The sequence below is a fragment of the Macrosteles quadrilineatus genome, unplaced genomic scaffold, assembly GCF_028750875.1.
Source record: "Macrosteles quadrilineatus isolate MER2022 unplaced genomic scaffold, UCM_ALF_1.0 Scaffold_4__1_contigs__length_99947679, whole genome shotgun sequence".
NCBI classification, from domain to species: domain Eukaryota; kingdom Metazoa; phylum Arthropoda; class Insecta; order Hemiptera; family Cicadellidae; genus Macrosteles; species Macrosteles quadrilineatus.
Window position 1 is genome coordinate 84,217,494 of NW_026542597.1, and position 11,439 is coordinate 84,228,932.

An 11,439-nucleotide genomic window follows, 5' to 3' on the forward strand; every position below is an offset into this window, starting at 1 on the left:
ACAACGGTGCAATAGTTGATGAAGACAGGTTGCAACTAGTTGAGACAAGAATTCGTTTTCTGAGGTTAAATATAGTTAGTGACAAGTACTATTTACAGTTAATGTAATTTCGTTGGGCTTTGACGCAAAATATCAATTGAGTCCTAATTAGGTGATGTAAGTAATTATTTACAGCCAATAGACAAGCAAATTATATATTTGTTTATAAAAAACCACCCAACTGTTTTTCTGATTTCAGTTTTTTGCTTTAGTACAAATATATTCCATTTTAGGTCTTATAATTTTTAAATATTATTTATTACCATGATAAGGATTACTATTACCTAGGTTAATCTAGGTGCAGTAATTAATATTGATCTTGAAAGTATATTTAGGTTAAAAAATTATATAATATAGTTTAAATTATCTTATCAGCTAATCACAAAGTTTTCACTGTATCGTTACTTCAATAAATTTTAAATACTTAAAGATATTTTAGGTTTTAGTTTTTAACAACACGAAGGGTATATGACATAAAGATATAGCCTACAGATAAAAATAACAAAGGTCAGACATAATGTAAAATTTTACATCATGTGTCAATATGAAGGATATGATTTTTACTACAGCTTATAGTTTTGTATTTGGTACACATCAATATGATACAATATGATGTGGTTTGAAATCAACACAAAATGAATGCACTAACTTCTTTATAAGCCAAAATTAAAGTGGAAACGTCATTAATTGTGTTCATACAACACAAAATGATTTCTACAAGTAATTACACTAATTTCTTAATGAGCCACAGTTAAGGTGGAAACGTCAGTTATTGTGTTCATACAACACAAAATGATTGCACTAATTTCTTTATGAGCCACAATTAAAGTGGAAACGTCAGTAGTTGTGTTCATACAACACAAAATGATTTCACTAATGTCTTTATGAGCAACAATTAAAGTGGAAACGTCAGTTATTGTGTTCATACAACACAAAATGATTGCACTAATTTCTTTATGAGCCACAATTAAAGTGGAAACGTCAGTAGTTGTGTTCATACAACACAAAATGATTTCACTAATGTCTTTATGAGCCACAATTAAAGTGGAACCGTCAGTTATTGTGTTCATACAACACAAAATGATTTAACTAATTTCTTTATGAGCCACAATTAAAGTGGAAACGTCAGTAGTTGTGTTCATACAACACAAAATGATTTCACTAATGTCTTTATGAGCCACAATTAAAGTGGAAACGTCAGTTATTGTGTTCATACAACGCAACTTCGTTCCAACTCAGCCTGGGACGAGTTAATTGAAATGTTGAAAACAGGTATTCTCCAAGTTTAAAGCCACCTCAAACAAGAACACCCAGTTCCGCTCAACTTCCAAACCATCTTGTAATCTTACATCTTGTGTCTAAAGTAGAAATACCTTGAATTTTTTATTTGAAACTATTACGGTTTACTTTAAACATGCCAGGTTTTTATAAGTTAACCAATAAGAAGAATTTTGGAATAGTCAGTTTTTGACGCATGAACAATAATAAATGTTTATGTTTGTCAAAACATTTACGGAGATGTATTTGCACTAAGGAAATCTATTCTAATTATACATTTTTTTTTTTTTTTAAATACTTCCTAGATTTATTTTAAATTACTATGTACAAAGTCTAGTCTCTCCAAAACAATTAAGTAATTAGTAAATACTAATGGGTAACTTATAACGTACAAATTAGGAAAGTGTAAGGTAACTGGTACCTTCACCTGTCAACTTCATAGGCCTATATATTCTCAACTATTAAGAAAGTTGATTTGATCTCTCAGTAAATAAAAGTACCGAAGAATAAACAGCAATTACGTTCTGTTGCCGACTGTAAATAGTCTAATTAAAACTAACTACTGAATAATTCAATCAAATACTATTTTAGTGTTCAAACGCTTTATAAACCTGTTAATTTCCCTCGTTAAATAAAGTAATTGAATATTTTTAGTTATTTTGTTAAGTGAATAGCAAATGTTTTACAAAGTAACTCTTTGCTTAAAAGATAATATTTAGAAAAATGCTCTTTTCAATTTATTTGTGACTGAACCATTGAAAAATCTACAAACTGCGTGGTTTTAATCCAGGATATTTTTGATAAATTTGCATAAATAAAAAATCCAATCATTTAATGTACATTAGAAATAACAGTTATGATAAATTTTTAATAAGCCCTTAGTAAAATAGACCGCATATAAGCAGTACGATAGTAATTAGAATATCCATTTGGATTATTAAGTTCTACATATCCATTAACGTTGCACCAAGTCTCAATGGACCATTTTCATACGGTTTACTCCAGTGTAAAAGATGCAAGATATATGACGACTCCGAGCTCGGTGCGCAAACATTAATTTTATATCTCACTCCATCCGCAGTATCGTCGCAGTGTGTTTACATTATTACAAAGTTCACGTCTTACATATTACATATGTATTACATATTGAGGAAGAAACTGATTTTTGAATAGCATATTTTGATTCTTGTTGGTTTAATTCAATTTGTTCCCCTCTAGGTTCTCGCCCGAAATTCATTGTTTTCCACATTTCTTCATGATTTCAAGATTTGTGGTATTTTCGCATAAATAAAATATATTGGTCATTGGTGGGATTTGAGCCCGAGGACTCAGGGACCGTAGTCCCGCGTTCTAACACTAGACTAGATCGGTCGCCACTATAGATGACATGTGGGATTCGTTTATTAAGAGTCGTAGAGCATTTTTACGTAAATCATTGTTATGGTTCGATTAAAATAACCCTGATATGACTAATTCATGAAAAACAACAATATCCGAACTCATAACTAGCGAAGCTTAGAGTCGATTACATATATCATCCTTGCGGGTTAGCTAACGACGGGTCTAAGGTTAGTGTTGTCCGGTTTATTTAGCAAGAACTTACATTGGTTATTGTTTCTTTCTCGTTATTTAAAAAAAGTCTTCTATGGCATAGCAAGAGATTAAATCACAAATCATTATTTATGCTTAAAAAATTCAAACTGTCAGTTGATATCAGTGCTCTCAAACGTCGCAATCATATTAAATACACCATAGTAGGTTTATATTTTGTTATAGGACGAGAAATATACTAGTATTGGGTAGACCCTCGTATATGTTGGCACAAACAACCGAATGAAAATATCCATTGATATATCGATTATTGGATATATCGTTTGGTAAGTTAGGTAAAGTTAACCTAACCTAACTAACCAAATGATATATCGAATGAAACAATCGAATAATCGATATTCTCATTCGGTTGTTTGTACCAACAGATACGGAAGTCTGCAATAAGTATCTAATTCAAGGGTACAATATTCTGGAAAGTAAATAGACATATGTTCAATAACACTTAAAACATTCAAAATATTCTAAAAGATATGTGTTTAATTTTAATGTGGTTATTCTAAATCATCTACGGTGAGGAGGTAGAAGTAACACAAATAATATTTGTAACAAAATGAATTTAGGTGACAGAAAGGTTGTGTAAATATACAACGAGTTAAGTCAAAACCATTTTGTAAAATGGACCAGTAGCAGACTGCGCATTTCATTCTATTGTCATTACTTAAAATGGCGGTTCTGTTGTTCTTTCAGGCTCCACTGAACGTTGACATTTGCTTAAAAACAACATTGAATGGCGATAGTGGATGAAAACTTATTATAAAATGTTATTGTATTGCAGACTTCATCTCGGTTTCCCACAGTTATTCTTTTTTAAATTGGATAATGTCCGAAATACTCGTGTCTATTCATTTTGCTCTTGGATTGTTAATATGTATAGATTGAGAAGATAAGGAAATAACATAGATTAGTCATAAATGAAAAAAAGAAAACACGAATTATTTATTGGTTATTTTGGGTACTTGCACACCTACAGTAGGGCCTACTCAGATGTTGTTTTTCTTACCATCGATAACGTAATGTATAATTGTTCATACAATTTTGGGTTTGATATTTTTTTTTATTACGAACCCTAACCGACCACTTTGCCAGGTATATTCATTTAATATATTGATAAAAAACTACTTCTTAACTCGTATATAATATTGTTATATTAATATTTTATACAAAATTCGTTCACTTTGTTCAAAATGAACTTGGAACTAGTTAATTGAAATGTTGGAAACAGGTATCAAGTTTAAAGATGCCTGAAACACCGGACCGAGTTCCGCTCAATTTCGAGGCAAACTTTCAAACTTAAGGATATCAGTAAAATAGAGAACATAGTGTCAGATGGTTAAGACTGCACTTCCTCTTGCGTCTAACAGCTTTTCTTAGTTAGCTCTTCTCTATAAACTTGAGATTGTGGTCCTAATACTGTATAAAATGAAGCATATAAAATGCGATTTTGAGATGTTACACATACATTTTTTACATGGTCCTTTCCCAAAATCGAGATACTGTATGATTACTACAAGCTTTCAGAGAACCGAATTACTTAACACTTTATTACGTTCCTTCAAGATAAGTTTGCTTTGAAGGTAAAACGTTTGTTTCAACGCCAGTATTGAGACATTAGTATTTTATTTTACTGGGCTGCACCTACTTGAGTTTGTTGCTTAGGTAAATTAGAACAGACATTTTTTAACTTTGAAAGTCTATTAGGAAAAATACAATAACTAGGTTTTGAAACTTATGGTTAGTTTTTTTATCAAGTAATTAAAAATATCCTTCATCCCTGGGGTTGTCAGGTGTCGTCATGAACATAATATACCCCACACACACGAAACAGTGACACAAATTAGTACGTACTGTACAAAAAATTGTTATCATATTAAAATAATTGTACTGTATTACAATTTATCATATAGTTTCTAGGATATTTTTACCACATTGCAGATTTATACTGGTAAAGTTGTTATTAAACGTCTATTAATAGTTTCCCCACATTGTTAGGATCCAATTATCCTAATTACTGTCTTCCACACACACCTCGTTAGAGCACATCTTCTGTATCGTCTGCGTTTAATACATTAATGATTCGATATTGCCCCTGGTAACATTAATGACGGTTATCATTTAATTGTTTTGGTGAAAGCATAATTCCCGTAATATAATTGTTTATTGCTTGCAAATGTATTTGAAACTATCCTTCTATTTGACCTGACGTTATCTAATGTTTATTTATTTATTCTCATTTTTTCGCTAAACACGTGATTCATGAAAAACTCTCTAATAATTCATTTAGAAGTGTATATTTAAAAAAATAATAATAACATTTTTTTACAAATTTGATGTTCATATTTATAGCTTCCACTGGATCGATCAATGGTTAAGCACCCGAATTAAGAGAGTAGTGAAAATGTTGATGATTACTTATTATCTTACAGCACTTGGCTAAAACAAATAAGAATATATATAACTGATATATATATACATATAAATTTACTTGCCAAATTATCAAAAACGAACTGAACAAAAATAGATATTTGTCTAACTAGTGAGCGAAGTAGAACTTTGCTGCACAAGAAAGAAATGTTTACTCACGAGCCGTAGGCGAGTGTGGAAAGTTTCTCGAGTGAAGCAAAGGCAATTTAAACTTGTGTTACACATTATATTTTTCTTACAGTTACTATAAATCATAAAAATAATTAGTCTTTCAAACACTGTACAACAAGTTTTGTAGGTTAGGTTAAATATAAACATTGAACAAAATGAGAAACGCTACACCAGCTGATCGTAGTCGTAATATCTTCCCAACTCATTTTCAAGCGTACACGGATTACGTGCATAATAGAAGCACTCTGTTTTGTTTTGTTTGATTGGAATACTGGTGTGTGCCAAAATAAAGACTGTGCGCCAAAGTAAGGCTTTCTGTACTATAATCTGTGCAAGAAAGCCTACTTCGTCGGGCTACTGTAGGAAAACTAATATTGAAAAAGAAAGGTATGGATCATAAGCATACACAAATGACATAATTTGCCCGAAAGTTAACTAATTTGTAATAATATTTAAATTGAACTGCCAAAAAACCTCCAAATCAGCTGTTTGCTATTATTAATATAATATTTGAGTCAGTGACGTCATTTGTTTATGCTTACGATCCATACAGTTTCTGTTCTAATATTCGTGGAACACATTATTATTGTGAATCAGGTTCCATAGGGCCAATTCGGCAAAAACACATGATCAGCTGTTCAGATGATGGATGACGTATGACAGATCGTCTAGTCAGCTGTCAATAGGGGTTGCTCACGTGACACACCATCTATCACATGGTCTATTGTGTCGTGTATGTATAGACGTACCACAAACAACTGGGATGGTAGATAAACAGCTGATTGTATTATGTTAGACAAGAGGGTTAATTGAGATAGCATTATCAGGTAGCACTTAGAAGATTAGGTAATTTTATATTTTGTCAGTTTATGTTGGGGGGTTTCGGCACAAAGCCGATTTGTATGATACAATATTGGGGTTTCATGAATATATATAGGTAAAAAAATCAAAAAAATACTAATTTGTATCGATAACCGGTGTTTATACAACCAATTCTACTCTGAAACATGATCAAAATTTAAACCTATCTCTGCCCTGGAAAGTAAAACTGTTGATAGTGAACAAAACATAATAGGGAACGAAGGCATATGTTTTAAGCACCAAAGTAGTTGCTGAAGTCAAAAAGAAGACGTCTGAAATTGATGGGATATTTTTAATATGGAGTGAAGATGAAGCTTTGATAAAACAAATATACGAATAGGAGAAATCTCCAGATTAAAAAAGTCCCCTTGGATGTTTAAGGAACAGTTATAACTAAAGACCTTAGATTTTTGACATTCGAAGGATGTGGCAAGAAATTAAGGAGGTAAAGTTAGTTGGTAAGGCCAACCCAAATACCTTCATCGGGTATTTTGATACCTCTGGGTATTGTGGACAAAGTGGAGAAAATAGTGAGTTATATAACGATAGACACCAACTATTGGTTTACAAGCAACGTTAACTTTTATATCCTCCTCCATCAGGACATCGTTAGGAAAGCCGTAGGCTTTGTTAAGGCTCACACATAAGCACACTGATGGTGATGTTGTTTCGATGACGCTTTAATCTACTTAATGAAACTTGGCAAGCTTTACAATTTAGGAAACAATTACACTTTACTTTGAGATGTTCGTTCGTAATGCGGATCCTAATATTGTTTATGTGGGCAAGTTAAATATCAATGTTTATTTTCACTATACAGTGTACAAAGGTAGGCTATGTGGATAAAGTGTTGTTTTCGTTGACGTTTTTAATTTTGAGTTTCGGTTTAAAATATCTGTTTTATGCCTTCTTTTACCCAAAAAGTGTTTTATTCTTTTTTATCACATTTTGATTTTCTATGTGATTTTCCCATACAACCCGATTATGGAAATGGAAATAGAAATGGAATAACGAAAAATCGGAATTTTTGAAAAAAAGTACTCGAACGATTTTGTTTAAATTGAATAGTCCTTTAATCTAAATGGTAAACAAAATTGATCATGATCGCTCCAGCCGTTTGCCCATGATAATAGCTGCATGTGTCAGTTTTCTGTTTGCTGATAATGTTTATTATGTTAAACGATTTCTCAGAAATATTTTTTGTAATATATTTAGTATGGAAATAAAAATACGAATGAAATACGTGGTAAAGACAATTCTTAAAGGCGATTTTTCATAAACTCATCATTGGATAGCAACTAAGCTATTTTATTGTGTAATTATCTTACAGTTACTTCATTATTTAAAATTTATTATCCTTACCCTCTCTGTTCTAATATTCGTGCAGTATTTAATATGTTTGAACCAGCTGTGTGGAATTGTGAAATCAAAATTCATTTGACAGATAGTTCTGCATGTTTACATTTTTAAACTTTGCAGGTTTTTTCTTTGTTACCGTGGATACCATCAATTAATATTTACTTTTAAATCTCTCACCTCAAATTTTTGAATGCCCACGGGGCAGAGCCCTAGGACAATATCGAAGCGGGAATAGTTCTATATGTATCCTCGGAACTGTAGCTTCATTTGTGTGCAATTTGAGCCCAGTAGGTTCAGTAGTTTTTGAGATTAGCTCATACAAACACACAGACACCACCTCTTCTTTATAATAGTATAGATAGATTGTGAAATGAATTACATGTTGTGTTGATTTATAATTTGAAAATGAATGTAGCAAAATATAAGTGAAACAAACACATTATTTGTTGAAATATTAGTGAGACAAACCCATAATTCGTTGAAATATATCGCAGCACAACTTATCAAAGCAGATAAATTATATTTTGTTACATGATCCAAATACAAAACCATTCACGTCACTATAAAACACTTTGAAGTTCCATTGTTTGTGTTCAAAGTGGAGTTGCATGGTAGAAGCAGACAATAGCATTAATAGCTTAACAATAACACAATTTTTGTACAGAGGAAACATGTTATTAATTGAATCGGTCTTTTGTTTATGTGATAATAGTAGGAAATATAACCCATATTCTCTTTACTGTGCAAATTAATTCATAACTTTTTTGAACTACACTTTGAACTGCAGAAACCTGTTTGATCTTAATTGTTTGACTTTCACACGTTTAATCCATGTTTGTTTTCTGTGCTGTGACAAAGGCTATCGTATTTAATAATTGCCCTCTTAGTTAAATTATATTTTAGTGTGTTTGGATTTGTGTTTTTGAAAACGATCTTGCTTGGAGTCGAACCATCGACCTTCAGATTTGATGGTGAGTACTATAACCACTCGGCTATACAATTAATGAACCATTCCTAATATAACCCTCGATTTACTTCAGTCAAAATTGAGTTTGCGTCTTTTATTTGTAGTTAAATTTTTTCGTTTGTTCCTATACTTAATTGTTATTTTTAATAATTAATTTACCCTGTAATGCCAGGTTAAAATGGATCCTTACAAATGTGTTAACGTAATTTAGTTTACCTTCTCGTACACCTACTTGTACGATTTATAAAACCTTTCTATCATCTCAATCAGTGTTTATGATTGAAAACTTCCTTACTATTGGTTCACAGCACGCGTTGTAGTATAAACATGTATAACGAATTATTAGAGGGTAAATAAAATGCGCCAACTAAAAAACCTTCTCCCTGATCACTTATATGATTACGGAAACGACATAGGCATCTCGTGATGTAGAATGTAGCATCTTACAACATCATTTTACATTTGCAGTTGTTAAAAAGTTATATTATTAGTCACCAAATAAATATTTTCCTTTGCTCTGTAAACATAATTTTCCATTATGACACGGTTAAACAACAACAAACGTATATTGAATCATATCCAACCATTGTCGACACGTTTGAAATATGTAAATACATTCGTCATTTTAAATCCATATGAAAGTAGAAATACATGTGTTTTATCCAAGAAATATTCTCAAGACTTCCAAGAAACGTAAACATCCCTGGTACACAAAGACCTTTCCTCTGTTTGCATTGTCAATTCTTTCCTTTGTGAAAAATACATTTGCTGAAATGAAAACAAGATTCCTTGATAGATTTGAAAAAGATTATAAGGAACCTTTGTGTTGAAAGGGTGATTATGGGGGCTCTGTCGTATTTTTGGCCAGTTACATTATGTAATCTCTAAAAATAGCCGTAAATATTATACATAGTCCTCCTTAAAAATTTATTATTGACGAAAAAATATTACTGTCATTATTATATGGGACATTTGGTTCACCTTTTCACGCCACGTACGTTACGTTTTTCCGTATATATTTTCGTTTTTATCTTATCTTGAACACCTGTCCTGTTGTCATTAAAACAATATAAAATATTCAAAACACAAAAGATAAAATTTGCTGTGACTTTTCATATTTTATAAGAAAACTATTTTGTGTACACGACTAATTTATAGCATTTAGCATCAAATTGTCCTCAAACAATATCAAGTTTACTAATGATTTTGTGTTTATCACTCATTTCAGCTTAATTTAATATTTCGAAATTGTACTCGAGCACCCTAACTATAATTCACATTAATCTAGAACCAAAATTCCAGACGAAATTCAAACCTATTTGGTATCTACTGCAGCATATACCATCGCCGGCGTAGCACAGACACACTCGTACGTTTAGCCCGCGCGAGTAACGGCGGTGTACTGATGCAGTGTTTTGATGCTGAGGCAGCGTACGCCTGCGTCAGCACCTGTGGCTCATGGCGCCAAACAGTCTGCTGCAGCAAACGTACACAAACACACACAGTGCCGTACTGCAGGGTGCATTACCCTAGGCAGCGATTTGGATGCTTCAATTGCTTAGCTCTATTGTTATTGAGTAGTAAGGGTGAATTTAATATTGTAAATTATACTTTAGGTTTGATGAGGATAGGGGTTTCTAGAGTACAGTGTGTGGAAAGATTGTTCACTTTGTATTAAATAGATATAAAACAAACGGTATCAGCAATCTGACCCATACGTTCTCCCATAAGCTTGTCAACAAACTTTAGGGTAAGCGGTGGGAGTAACTATGACAATTTTGTAGGAAAAATCACAAAAATTACGATAACTTTTGAATGGTAATTGTTACAGTAATGGGGATTGCATTATTTTGTTTAGAATTATAAGGAATTTACCACATTGATTTGAATTAAAACTGGTTATTCCAAAATCAGATTTTTTGTAATTTTATGGAAAAAACACAAGTTACAATAACTGTTGAACCATAATTTTTACTTTTTCGTGATGGGTTAGCCTCTGGATCGAAAATTGCAATATAAAATGGTTCAGGTTACCTTTTGCGTCGAACGATCCTTGTGTAGTAAGTGACAACTACAGCTGTTTAATGCCGCTGGGGCACATCTTTAGGTTGTAGAGCGTCAAGATAAAATAGCTGTCATCCGTGAATGATTTTGTCGAAATAAATATTACACAGAAAACATAAATAAGAAAACATTTAAATACACGAATTTAACAAACTATAGTTTGTTAAATTTAAATGGTTTCAAAAGTTAAATAAGAAAACATTTAAATACACGAATTTAACAAACTATAGTTTGTTAAATTCGTGTATTTAAATGTTTTTAAATACATTTACATTTTTTAACATATTTGACTTGGTGTTTGGTACTCAGTGTGAAAATTTTTTTTTGGTGTAAGTACAAAGTAAATGCAGTATGATGATGCATATAAAATGTCCCAAGTCTAAAAATTAGCTTCCCAAAGAATTGTTTTATGTTTTTCAAAAATAACTATGTTTTTAAACTTAATACAGCTATTTCTCAATTACCTGTAAATGGATTTGAGTAGACAATGTCATTTTCGTGTTCTACATTAAATTGTGAATAAGAATAATACAAAATGACAGAGGATCAGTTGTAAAAACTCCATCGTAAGTAGATTCAAAGATAAAAATTAAGATGTCTGATAAAAATGCAAAAAACATTGATCAATTGCATTTGTTCACACCCTGTATACAGGAAAGTGTCGGAAT

At 31.7% G+C, this 11,439-nt stretch overlaps 1 protein-coding gene across 2 annotated transcripts in view; it reads right to left on the reverse strand.

Moving 5' to 3' along the window:
* Positions 1-10,080, reverse strand: part of LOC128991654 (GTPase-activating Rap/Ran-GAP domain-like protein 3) — a 395,113-nt gene extending 385,033 nt beyond the window's left edge. For both annotated transcript variants that reach the window (XM_054414733.1, XM_054414732.1), the window contains exon 1: positions 10,023-10,080. The gene's annotated coding sequence lies outside the window, so the exon portion shown is untranslated. The remainder of the gene's footprint in view (positions 1-10,022) is intronic.
* Between the last annotated feature and the right edge of the window lie 1,359 nt (positions 10,081-11,439).